Genomic DNA, 14,385 nt, shown 5'->3' with positions numbered 1-14,385 from the left:
GCCAAACTTTGTCCCTAGCATAAACCTCAGAAACTTCTTGAAAGAGGGTGGATAGGCACGTGAAAGTATGCGTCCTGTAGGTCCAAGGACACCATCCAGTCGCCCGGTCTTAAGGCTCCTAGAACCGACTGAGGTGTTTCCATCTTGAATTGAATTTTTTCTTTTCCACGAAAAGATTCAGGCTGCTTACGTCCAAGACTGGACGCCACCCCCCCGACGACTGCTTTGGTACCAGGAAAAGAAAAAGGTCTGTTGTAGTATCCTGGTGACCCCAGGTCTAAGACCTGCTCCAACCGCTTCTTTTCATGATCATTTGTTCCAAAAGATCTAAAAGAACCTGATGTTTCTCCCCTTGATATGACAAAGAAGATCTGGGGAGTCGTAGACAGAGGAGGAGGGTCCACAAAGGGGATCTTGTACCCCCTGTTCCACTATCTTGAGGGACCACGCATCTGTATCTCTCTCTCTCGCACCCGCAAAGAACTTTAGCCTGGCTCCGACAGGCATCTGAAGGACTTTCGTTTCACTTAGAGGATTTAGGTTTGAAGGAACCTCTTCCTCTTGCAAGTCCTCTCCCTCGAGGAGCAGCTCTCGAGGGGAGGAGCGCTACGAAGAGCTTAACCTTCCTAGGAGGTCGTCCAGACGACGGACGTGGTAGGGGACTGCGGGAGTCTTGACGACTGGGCTAAGAGATCCTGGGTAGCCTCTCTTGTAGGCTCACTGCCAGGTCCCTTACCATAGCCTGGGGGAAGAGATGGCTCGAAAGAGGTGCAAAGAGAAGCTCTGCCTTCTGCGATGCGGAAAACAGACCTCGCTGTAAAATTGCAGAACAGCGCTCTCTTCTTGAGGAAAGCAGTGCCGGAAACTGAAAATGGACACTAACTCTTCCGAACCATCCCTGACGGCCTTGTCCATGCATGACAACACATTGGACAGCTCCCCCAGACTCAAAGAATCAGGACTTCCTAGATTGAAGATCCAGGACTCCTAGGCCACCAGTCTAGGAAGTTAAAGACTTCCAGAGTCTTTAACAGACCTTTCATGTGATGGTCGATCTCCGTTGGGGTCCATGAAATCTTAGCTGACGATAACAGTGATCTCTTCTGGGCGTCCACCAGACTAGCAAAGTCCCCTTGTGAAGAAGAAGGGATCTTAACTCCTACTTCCGCCTTGGTCTCGTACCAAATGCGCCTTTCCCACCCCTGAGTCTTGAAGGAGGAAGGGCGAAAAGGCGTACTTGCCCTGATCCTTCCGACGTTCCATCCAATCTTGCAATTTCTTGAATGCTCTCTTAGTGGGACAAGGAAAGTCTTCATCTCCACCACTTCCGAACAAACCTTGCTCGACTTCGAAGACGAAAACTGAGAGGGAGGAGACTTAGGAGCTGCAGGCTGGAACTTCTCGCCAAACAAGGAACGTAAAAGGCGAACCAGCACCTTGTAGTCGGAGACTGACGACTCTGACGGCTGTTCTTCCTCCACTGAATCCGCTGGACTACTAAACTCTCCTTCCTCCCGAAGAGGCAAAGGAGATTGAACCTCTGGAGAGGGCGTGCGCCCAACGGGTCTAGCCTTCAACAAAGGCTTTCGAGGAAGACTAAAATCAGTCTCTTCAAAGTGACCGACCTTCTGTCGATCTCTAGAGCTCGAACCACGACGAGCGTCCTGACCGCGCTGCGCGTCAAGAGAGGTTATTCTTAGTCTCTCACGAGGAGCGTCCTTACTTCTCACGCTCAAGCGACCTGCTTTCGCTTTCAAAGCGTCCTTCTGAGCGCTCTCGAAAGTCTTCACTCCGCAGGCAAAGCGTCAAGCACATCATCCCGACGAGCGTCTTCGAAAACGTCCTGCCGAGCGTCATCAAAAGCGTCCTCCAAGGCGTCCTGTCGAGCGTCCTCAAAGGCGTCCTGACGTACGGGTGGAGACAGAGACGAACGAGGAGACGGAGAAGGAGACTGCCTCGTCCTCTTGACAGGCAGTCTAACGTCCTTCCTTCGTTTAGGCTCAACTGCTGCTGGGCGAGTCTTCCGAGCCATCAAGGCCGACAATTGGTCTTGAAGCGACGCAAGAAGCTCTTCGTAGGTGAAGAACCGAGAGGCGGTGAAGGGCTGCGCCTGCGAGAAGACGAGGGGCGGGGGGACGCCTCCTTCCTTCTCAAAGGAACAGCAACCTGCCTCTCCGAGGCGCGAGAGAAGCGTTTCTCAGCGTCGTCCTCGGACGACGTCCTACCTCTCTTCTGTGGAGGAAACGCGTCATACGACGCAGGCGAAGACCGCAACGAGAGCGGAGAGAGGGGACGTAAAGCGTCCTCCCTAGGAAAAGTCCTTTTTCAGGGCGGGACGCGAGTCACTCCCGGGCGCTCCACCCCTTGCGCGGGGAGGGCGCCTCGGAGGACGAAAAACAGTCCTTAAGGATGCGAGCCTGAGCACGCTCCTTGGCAGCCTGGGAAGCAGCAACAGGTCCTGCCGAAGGGACGCCAGATCGGTGGGGTGGGGACCCCCGTAACCCTCTTGCGGCTTTTCGACATGCCCACTCCCCTGAGGTCTGGGAGTCCGACAGAGGTTCTAGACCTAGAGGCATTATGGGGCCGATCTGACGCCCCCTCCACAACAACAAACTAGGGGCACGATCACACACTTTATTCGAGCCGTTTTCAAGGGCCAACACTTTGGACTCTAGAGTACGTAACGACTCTAGAATCAGAGAAAGGGCATTACCTTCTCCAGACACAGAACTAGGGCCCTCAGGCAACAACACAGGATTAGGTGAAGCAAATTCTACTGGTGTTAATATAGGCGAAATGTTACTTCCCTTACCTTTCGTAGAACCGCTCTTTTAGAGGAAGACCTCCTGATCCTATCGCGCTCCAACTTACGCCGATAGGATTCATACACCTTCCATTCATCCTCAGTCAAACTTTTGCATTCAATGCAACGATCAACCAGCAAACAAACATGCCCCTACACCCCATACATACTGTGTGGGGGTCTACCGATGATTTCGGTAGCCTCACCTTGCAATCACTTCTCACACACACTCTGAAGCTCATTGAACTTGATCCCGACATCACGTTCAGAGAAAAGCCAATCCAAAATTCAAAAACAGTCCACTATCGCGTATGCCAATCCAACAATCCAGAGTCAAAACCAAAAGTCAATCCAGATACTTATAACGAGTCAAATCCAAAAATCCTGGGCGGATGTCTGTAAACAGGTGTTTACCGACCGGCGACAGAAAAAAATATGAATAGAAAAATGGGAATGGTTCCTGATATCCGCCTCCAGCGGCGGGGGAATGGGTACTACCACCTGGCCGCCACTGCGTGTGCCGCGAGTTTTGAATTCTGTCGGACTTCGGAGAATACAGTTATATATATATCTGCCAAGTAAGTCTCATGAACAAAAAATAATTTAGAAATGCTACATACACAACGGGTGGTTTATTCTGTGATGCTTCCTCTTCATCCGTAGATGGTTGAGTCGTCGTCGGTTTCAATGTAGTCTTCGTTGGAAGAGGTTTCCTCAGCAAGTCCTTTCCAGTTGCCACTTAAGAGTTTCCAAAAAAGGGTCCACATCCTCATCCATCGCTGAAGGTACCTAAAAAAACAGAAATGGCTGGAGTCTCTTGTACGGAGCACCCAGGTGCAGGGCACATGGGCATTCTGGGCACAAGGGCACTTCCAGGTGCTCCCATGAAGAGCGAGAATTAGGCAACAATGGGCGCCTGGGAGTCTTCATTTCTTTGATACTGATGTCTATCGTCTGGGCACCAAAATGTGAGAGTCCAAAGCTTCCTGAACCGATGGTAGTCTCTCAGTACTGTCCCAAAAACTGCAAGAAGCTTGTGGGCTTCTTAAAGGCTCTTTCAGCCTTTTGCAGGGCAGAGGAGAATGCTCCAAGGGAGAGTATGTCTCATCAATGGGCGAGACTCCCTAGAATAACGCCAAATCTGGACTGGGCGTTCCTGGGATTGAGAGACGGTGGACCACTGAAACACCTCTCCAATTACCCTTTGTCGCAACTTGGGAATGCACAGGTTTGATTCAGGGGTGATTACCCAAGGGCAGACCCCACCAACCTCCCTTGGGCCTCCAGTATACCTCCTCCCTGGTTTAGGGGAGTCTGGAAGTGACCTTTGCCTAGGAGAGTCAGCGGGCAGGGTATCCACCTCCTCCACAATCAACCTACATTCACGTTAATTAAATTTACCCATTCAAAATTTCACTGATTCATCTAACTGGGTCACAGTACTCACCATCAGCCCAAATTTTGTATCTATCCTACTCTCCCAGCTGGCAAAGAGGTCAGGCTCAGGGGGAGGAGCAGGAGGACTCGGGATACATGAAACATTTCAAATAGAAGTAACAATAGGAACTTCAGTACTCACCTCCTTAGGAGTCAAGATACTAGCTACTTTACTCTCGGCTCTAGCAGCCACCTTCCTCTTCCGATCCCTTTCTAGCACATTGCGATGTGACATCAAATTCTATCACACTTTTTCACCCCACAAGTGTTGTTAACTGTGCAATCCTGTCCTCTGCAAGAGGAACAAATAGAATGCACATCATACGAAGCCTTGATTAACTTGGTATTGCACCCTTTGCTGCAGTACCTTAAACTAGCTGAACTGAATCAGACATAATTCCAAACTACTATTGATCAGCAATTCTTGCAGAGAGAAAAGCCAGCCAGAATACTAAATTAACTAATTTAACAAACAAAAAAAAAACCATGACAAATTCAATAATAAAATGAATAACAAACGGCCAAAGGCCCAATTACTTCACAGAATGTAAAGCAACAAGATCGAAATCCAATTGAAAACAAGCTGCTCTCCTACAACGGTGATGGTTCTAGGACAGCAGAAACAAATTGAGGTATTCATGTAGTTGCTCCTCTTCTCCCCAGAAAATAGGTGGAGCCTATTCACCTACCGGACACTGGAAGAAGTATTACTGCAAACTCCGGAATTCAAGCTGCCATCTAAGTAGAAACAATAGCTATGTCATTACTGGGTACGTTACACTAATAAAACCACAAACTCCAAGAGAAAGCCATCAATCACTTCTTATCCCTCTTCTTCCTACTATAACTTTCCCACTGCATGATGAGAGGGGACTGCAAATCCTACCCAACAAAACCCACATAACCTGTGTAGATCAACTGTTAGAACCCACTCACTCATCTTATCTCTATATTTATTACAGAAAAAAAACTCACAAACATCAGCTAACATTACAGCAGAATGGTTGGTTTCATCAATTCAGCTTAGCTTAGAATGAGGTCAAACATTCATGCTAGACAGCATTTAAAGAAAAGTACTAGGTAACAGCAGGTGACAGCACGTAAGTACTGTGCTTGGTGACAGCTGGTAAGTACTGTAATGTTATTAACACCCTCAACCTGCTTGAATCACCAGCTTGCACTAGGCTAAGGAATGCTCCAACATAAAAGGCTCTGGTTTGTAATCCCACAGGGAAAGAGAAAAATTTTTTATTGGTAATTTGTATTTTTCAGATATACACAAACCAGAACCTTCTGTGTCAGAGTATTACTCAGCGCAGCTGGAAAAGATTGCTGAAACTGGGAACAAAGTAATTACATAATGTGTGGTATGGGTGGTAAACTAACGAATCCCTCACTCGCTGTCCCCAAGCACTTTTTCCTTCAATATCAGAAACAAGTGGAGTGGCTGAGGAGATATCATACCTAATACAAGACTCGGGTTTACATACTGTACCTATGAAAAATATACATTGCTTTAAACATGTACCATTTGTTCCCATGGAAACATAAACTTTCACAGTTCATGTAGGAATAGGAATTGAAATGTACAATTTGACCAATAAGCCAAGTGCTGGGACCTATGAGGTCATTCTGTGCTGAAAATATTCTTGAAACTATTATTAAGAGAGGTTGGAAGAAAGAGAATATGAATGAAATATGGTAAAAGAAATGAAACAGGCTGCAGCTAGAAACCAACAGGACACTGCAAAGAACCTTAAGTAATGCTTATAGTGACTGCGTGAGGTGTACTGATGGCACTACCCCCTACAGGGCCTTTATGGAGAACTACCTCTAAACAAACTGGAAGTTGAATCTCCACCCAGAAATCTTATATAGCTAATGAGGGAGTGGTGACTCCTGTTATCTCCTATCTGGTACAGGGATGACAGCTTGACAGGGTCCTAGGCCAAGTGAAATGTGTCTGAGATCTCGTCTGAAAAGGAAAGCCTCGGAGAATGAAGTGTGACCTGCTGCAAAGTGACACAAGTAAGAAGGCACCTAAATCTGGCAAGTAAGAATGATAAGTTCACATTATAGCTTTAACCCAACAACCTCTTTTATAAGAAAAAATAAAGGCAAGCAGAGAGAGTAGCATCTTAGCCAAAATTCATTGAATGATTGTATTAACGAATGTCTGAAAGATTATCGTTATCGACAAACACACAAACTATTCAGACAGTACAAATGATCTCCACACCGATTTCAGTCTAGGCAAAGATTTTGTCTCGGGAAGACATGGCATCATCTCTAGAACTAGAGATGTGCGCGATAGCGTTATATCGGCAGACAAACACATACACTGAACAACCAGTGTATATAACAGACATAAGTCGCAAGCCAGCAACCTGGTCACGACAGATTCCTGCTGAGATTGTTCAGACACGAAACTCCGCCCACTTTTGCATTCAGACAAGCCCATACATAATGTTTTTGTGAACGATACAGACAGTCATTCAAACAATCGTTCAGTGTATGGGGCCCTTAAGACTACCTAATTAACTACTTCCATCTGCCCACAAATAAAAGATGTGACCCACAAAAAATAATTCCCCCTAAGGGCTATTAAGAACAATTACGTGCACACAGAGCTATAATTGATTAAAGGCGTGCTGTGCTAATAGGTACAGGATAACCAGACATGGGTAACAATGTGTCTTAACATAGGCCTATGCTAAAAGAGCTCGCCTATTCATGGAACCATAAATGAGATACTACTAGGTACTACCTAGCTACTACCTAGTACCTACCTAGGTAGGTAGGCTGGTAAAGAGATGTAATCACAACACAGATTAACTAGCCTACCTAGGCCTATAGCTATGATATTCTTTATCACGGAGAGGCTATTTAAAATTAAAAATACAACATACCTACTGGGTTGCCTAAGGTCAATAGACTAAGAATACTAAAGCTCTTATCGACATTACCGGAAGCCTAAGTTTAGTCTGGGGCTAAGCTAAACCCAATCACCGTGCCACTGCGATTGCTTACATGCAACCAACAAAACATATTTAAATTATGAGTAGAAATAATACCTCTTCTGCAAAAATATGTCAATAAAATCATACTCACCAGGATAATTGTCAACGTAATTAACCTGTGTATATATCACTCAAAACACAACACTCTTTCGGCCACTTTGAAATTGTACACTACGATCAGCTGGTTTGCGTTCAGCTTCTTTCCCTTTCCTGTGCATAACACCCTGAGGCTAATCGATGTAGCAACAAAAATTAAATCCATTAACCTCAGCAAAGTAATTTTTCATGCCGAAATCTTAAATATTAGGTATATATTATGACATTTATTTGACAACAGCATGAAACATTGTTAAAGAAATGTATTAACACAGAAATAATTCCGCCAAGACGGTTTTCCGCGCGAATTTCGGCTACTGAACGAGGCCTGTCATTACTGTTCACCAACCCTTTGAAGACTTTAGTCTATACGGAAGAGCAATATTATAAGGTTGACTGGTTACTTTAGTGTTTTTACACGTGTTCTGAGAGTGATTTGTACAATATATATTTGTTTTATCTTATAGTTAGTATTTAGACTTAAAAGAAGATCCAGCCTACAGGCTTATGAGGAGGACTTCGTCATCCTACTCCGGATTCCTGAAGGTCACATAGGGGACAAAATCCGTTTTCTTTAACCTCGAAATCAAGAGGTCAAATGAATTAAGTCAGCGGATTTTATTTCGAAAATAAGATAGTTTTATAGGGGTTCCGATGGTAAATGTCAATTACCAGGCTAACCTTATTTCCAACGACAATCGATTAAACTTTTCAAATCCTCTATATTAGGTACAACGCTAGACAGTAGACCACCGTTTCCTTAGAAGCAATGCATTTATTCCAAGTTACCGTTATTACACAGAGTTCTAATATAAAATATCATGTATGAATTTCAGGCTGCAGTGTTCTACGTTTGACTGATATAGTGCAAAACATTAACGCCTTTATCCATGATTATTTGTGGATACTCTCTTTCCACAATTAAACTGTACCTTCTCGAATTCACATTATGTTATTAAGTACCATGTCTTTGCCTGGCGTAAGTGATACATTTGACCTGATCCGAAATGCATTCTATCCTTACTTGGTTAGAAGCATAGCTGCTGCAAATACTATCAATACCGTTGAATTTACATTCATTCTTAAATACAGCTTTGCATCACGCATGCCCGGTATCACTATTTTTACCGAAACGACCAAAAAGACCGAAGCGACCAACGAAACACCCGATATATATATATATATATATATATATATATATATATATATATATATATATATATATATATATATATCGGGTGTTTCGTTGAATAAATAAGTAAATAGACAAATAGATAAACAAATAAATAAATAAACAAGTAAATAAATAAATAAGTAATAATAAATAAATAACTAAACAAATAAATAAAAATTTGAACATAAAAAGAAGCTTGTTTTTCAACATTATGAAACAGGGGAGACTAACTTTATTTTCCACAACAAATAAATAAATGCACGTGTTTTTCTTGGGTAATGATATAAATAATAAATATACATAATACTCATACACAATGAAAATTGAATACATAATGCATATTTTATCTATATTTCTCACACACACACACACACATATATATATATATATGTATATATATATATATATATATATATATATATATATATATATATATATATATATGTGTGTGTGTGTGTGTGAGAAATATAGATAAAATATGCATTATGTATTCATTTTTCATTGTGTATAAGTATTGTGTATATTATTATTATTATTTTATATTATTACCCAAGAAAAACACGTGTATTTATTTTATGTTCAAATCGTTATTTATTTGTTTAGTTATTTATTACTTATATATTTATTTGCTTAGTTATTTATCTACTGGTTTAGTTATTTTTTTGTTTATTTGTTTATCTATTTGTCTATTTACTTATTTATTCATTCTTCTTTATTTATTTATTTACTTATTTACCAAAACAGCTAATAATTAGGTGGCCTAAAATGAACTAAAGATTTGCGACTGACAAAAATTGTTTTATCTGTTAAAAATAATAATAATGTCATGTTTTACTTGAATACTTTGTCCACACGTGTGGATTTTTTTCAATAAATAATCAGTTAAGTATTTAACCATCCTATTAACACATGATCACAATGGAGTATAACACTATATTAGTACAATGGCATTCATGGTAGCCTACGTAGCTATACTCTGTTTTTTTTTCCATCTGTCCATCCGGCTGTGGTGTTTGCGCATGGTATCACTGCATCTCGGGCTTTAAATAATATCTTATTTCGAATATTAACGGTGTAATTCGCGTACAGTAAATTATTAAAACACTTTTCAGTTGCAAATGTACACCCAGATATCCTTTTATTTACCTAAAACTTACACATAGCGTAACTATTTAAAGCCCGGGACGCAGTGTTACCATGCAAAACACCACAGGCGGATGGACAGATGGAAAAAAAACGAGTATAGTTGCTAAGACTAGCGGCCACCATACTCATGATACAGAACAAATGTCAGCCGATGTCATGTTTAATTACTGTTTAAACAAGTTTACAATTATAAAACAAATATAGCTTGGGTCGTTTCGTGGGCCGTTCCTGTCTTTCTGGTCGTTTTGGTAAATAGTGAGACCCCTCATGCCACCACATGACCGCTGTCATTATGCATAGCTCCATAATATCCTAACTTTTATCACCAATCTGTGTCTGTACCGAAGGGGAAAGGGGCGTTCCGTGGGGTCGAACGAACCCTACCCCCCTCCAAAATTGCATGAAGTCCATATTTTCTATGACGATCCTTTTCATTGAACTATACTTACAAAGTAATAAATAGTAACTGTTTTTTGTTAAGTCAAAGTATATAACATAAAAACAAATAAAATAATAAGCATGTAAGTTAATATAATAAATGGATCAATCAATAAAACTGAATAAATATTCTTGAATTTCAGTACAAACTTTCGGGTAGAGGGACATAGACCACATACCCAATTTTTCTTCTTAATATAACTAAAATAACATTTTCAAGTATTTCATCTTGTATAAACCTATATATGTAATGACATTTATAGAAAATGTCCAGTTTTGGGAAAAACGACCCCATAGAAAAAAAAAATCTGGGTACGGGCCTGTTAACTTTAATAACTCCATGAATTTCAGCATCACATTTTATAGTCCCAGTTTTCACTCACCTTCTTGCGTGGATTTTGTGTTATTCTTTAAGCACGCGTTCTTTCATTTGTTTGGTTCTACGTATTTACAGCCCTCCACAGGGATGGTTCCCTCTCTGGCGGGCCCTTGTACGTTTTCTAAATAAATTACTTCTTATATTTCATAATTGGTATTCACGGAGCAGATTCAGGATTCGGCACGAAGAACGTGTGACGTCATGACCAACATGGATGAAATTCAGTGCAAATTGACAATGTTGATAAAGGTGTAAAGATTATGACAAATATGAGCACGCACAAAAGTGCTTTTGGTCAAATCTACTGACGTTAAGAGCACAACAGCAAATGAAAAGAAGCAAATTATGAGTAAATGAAATAACTTCGCCAGTTGAACAGGTTGAAACAACAAGAGATGGACTCTTATTCGTAAGATATCATAATATGAAAAATTTAGAAAAAGCAAAAACAGAAATTCGGGGAATCAGTAATACATCAGTACCTAAGTGAGTAGGGTAAGCTTAAACCCAAAATAAAAATAGTATATGCCCCGAAGAACGAAGATCACATTGTTAATAACATTATAAAGAAAAATCCATGGATAAGTACTCTCACTTCTGAAGACGACGACCTGAAAATTGTAAAGCAATTGAAAGCCAAAGATGACAAATACAAGCACTATATCATCAAATGAACATCACAAATACGAAAAGCTATCTATGAAAGAGGTGGCAAGTTGTATAGGCTGTATAGTCGTTGGAATGTGTGCGAAGCTATAAATGTCAGGAATTTGGTCATAGTGCAACAAATTGCAGAATGTAAAAATTTTAAAAAAAAGGCAATAATGAGACTGAACATAAGACATATGATGGAAATAAGTGCATAGTATATAAAGAACAAGTCTCAAGGCTAAAAAATAATACGGATCATGGATTTGACTAATAAGATAGCAAATTCAAAAAAGAACTAAAGCCTCTCCTGTTCTGCAGGGGCTACGATACTGATGAGAAAATACTAAAAGACAATTATAAAATATAAGAAGCAATTTATTTAGAAAACGTACAAGGGCCCGCCAGAGAGGGAACCATCCCTGTGGAGGGCTGTAGTACATAAAACCAAACAAAGCAAAGTAAGTTTCTACTTTGTTCATGAACTACCGGTTCCATAAGTTTTGATAAGTACGATAGGTTCGATATTGGCCTATAGAAGCTAAAATTTTCTTTATCACCATTTCCTTTGTAACCCGGCTTTATACAAGCAAGCTTTTCACTATTTGGGAAGGAGGCCTGTGCTAAATTCATTTGGATAATATAAAAATAATAGCTCCCGCAACTGATTAAAGTTTTTTGCCTCTTTTAAATCGCTTATGGGAAACGGGTCATTTTCAAAGTAGGTTTTTTTTTTTTTTTTTTTTTTTTAATTTTTTTTTTTTTTTTTTTTTTTTTTTTACTTTTCTCGTCGTTTTTTCGAAGACATTCATGTTCAGTTCTTCACACTTACTGAATTTGCTATGACTCATTATGATCACTGGGAGATCAGAATGGACCTCCTTTTCTAAACTATGACAGATTCTTTCAATTTTTTCTTCAAAGTGGTTCTTGTGGTCACTGGTTACATCAGGTAGAACTTTTTCTTTCTTGAATCCTAATATTTCAGCTACATTGGAAAGCCGAGTTCACACAATCTTTCGGAATGTCAGTATTTGGGCGAATGTCATTCCATTCCGACTGACCGTGTGAACTACGGAATGCTGGAATGTCAGTTACGAAAACCTTGACTGATGGATTTCAAAATATCTTAAAATCCGTCATTCTCGCACATCATTCTTGTGGACGGAGCTTATGGAATGAGTAATTTTTTATGAATTGCTTTTTCTAAAGACACAGAAATGCCGACAAAGAGCAGATGCACGATGCTAAATACATTAGCAGATTCACACAACATGGTGGTATAAAAATCAATAACTAGGTCAATAGATTTAAGAAACGAATACACAAAGCAATTCGCTAGCTCTAGATTTTTCTCCTTGTTATGGAATTTAGACAAGGGTAGTTGTGCACTGTCACCACTAGAGTTGCCTGATGATAAGAATGACATTCAACTGCAGTGCTTGTAAGAACTTGATGCAAATTCAACATTTTTATGGAAATATATCGCCCTATCTTCAAATTGATCTGTAGAGGAAAGCATTCTCTCTCTCTCTCTTATTACTGCACTATCCGGATGGCCTTCCCCCATAACCCAAACCCAATCTGATCTTTGCTTATGAGATTTAGACCTCAAGGCTAAGGTACTGGAATCTGTAGGAGTTATTCGGTGTCTTTGAATTTATAATTTTCTTAAAACACTAGTGTCTTATGTGGTCTCCATCATATATATATCTATATATTATATATATTGCTGAATACTTTCCCAGCAATCCTCCGCCCAAAGCTTAATTAAATTAAATAACGTGACGTTTTCATTTATTGCTGACTGACAAAAGGTGGCCTTGAACCTTGGCCCCTTCCTAAATTCTTTAATTGCTCTCTCTCTCTCTCTCTTTTTGTTCGAATATATGAATTTTGGGAATTTCTCTTCCAGAACACACCCTGGGCCATGGGAAAACAGCCGGAAGCCAAGGATTAGCCAAGAAGGTCCGACCCCCAGATAGCTTGACCAGGTGGGCCTTGACCTGACCATGAGGCCTGCAAGATCGCACGTGTGCGTATGCACATGACATAGAAAATGGGATGAAAATTAGTAGTGAGAGACGAGGCAGACCTCTGGAACAAGCAGAGACGCTTTTGGGACTAATGGAGAAACATCTCTCCAACAGTTCCTTTCCCCCCAACCCTTTCCGCCTGCCTCCATCCAGGAGCCATTGCTGCGTACCCCATGGTCGAATCCAAGTATACTTTACAGTGTTCCCTACCTCATCTAGGCCTCCAACCAAACCTACTTCCGACGCCAAGCCATCCCAACGACCAGGTAATGTCTTCTGTATATATGTTCTTAATCAGTCACGTGAATTTCGTACTTATTTTGATAAACCTTCAACTCTGTTTCAAAGAGCCATTGTTCATATCATTCTCACCTTTACCAGTCCAGTGTAACAGTTAATAAGTGTTTTTATTGTGTGGAAGACGTATATTAAGGCAATACTTGGCACCTTTTGTGCACTTCCTTGACCTTGCTTGATATGTCTGTGCCTTGTCTGGCCTTAATTCGTACTCGTCTCAGTTACAGAGAGACCTTTAGCTGTGGAATTCTCTCGCGGCCTCACCTTGATTGAAGCTGCCTTCCCCATGTCCCGGTACCTGATTATTACCCAGGATCTGCTACGTCTTAGTATTCAGTTTTATCTTCTGATCGTGTTAATGTAAATAAATTTGATTTTTAAGTTATCCTAACTTGTTTATCTACAATTCCTTAAAGTAAAAGCCTTCAGCACACGTAACAAATCCCCCTTTCTTCTTCTTTTACGATTTCTTGCTCTCATAGCAGTCAGATCACAGAATTTCATATGGTAAGTAAGTAATTGTGTTGTCTAACCCCAGAAATTAGGATTATCCCAAAGCAGAATCGTATATATATATATATATATATATATATATATATATATATATATATACGTATATATATATATATATATATATATCTATATAATATATATATATATATATATATGTGTGTGTGTGTGTGTGTGTGTGGTGTGTGTGTGTGTGTGTGTTAAACGTCTTCTCCTTCACACATCACAGTGTGGAGCCTTTATTCAAATTTGCATCTTTAGCCTCCTTGTCAGCCAATTATTTTCCTTGTATTCCCGTAAGAGAGAGAATCCAAAAAAACTAAATCGATTTGTGCCTAAGTGAGAGGGGAATTAAGGAGTCTCCTGAGCCATTTGGATTAACGGGTGAGAAGGCCTGAGAA

General features: G+C 40.7%; 1 long non-coding RNA gene across 1 annotated transcript; it reads left to right on the top strand.

The window, feature by feature from the left end:
- The first annotated feature begins 7,418 nt into the window (after positions 1–7,418).
- LOC135221508 (uncharacterized) lies at positions 7,419–13,827 on the top strand. Its single transcript, XR_010315992.1, has 3 exons — positions 7,419–7,747; positions 13,057–13,443; positions 13,696–13,827. It is a non-coding gene; the product is annotated as an uncharacterized LOC135221508 (long non-coding RNA).
- Positions 13,828–14,385: the final 558 nt, after the last annotated feature.

This window comes from Macrobrachium nipponense, chromosome 2 (assembly GCF_015104395.2).
Source record: "Macrobrachium nipponense isolate FS-2020 chromosome 2, ASM1510439v2, whole genome shotgun sequence".
In the NCBI taxonomy this organism is placed as follows: domain Eukaryota; kingdom Metazoa; phylum Arthropoda; class Malacostraca; order Decapoda; family Palaemonidae; genus Macrobrachium; species Macrobrachium nipponense.
The sequence above is the reverse complement of the archived record's forward strand: the minus strand, read 5'-3'. Positions and strand labels throughout refer to the sequence as shown.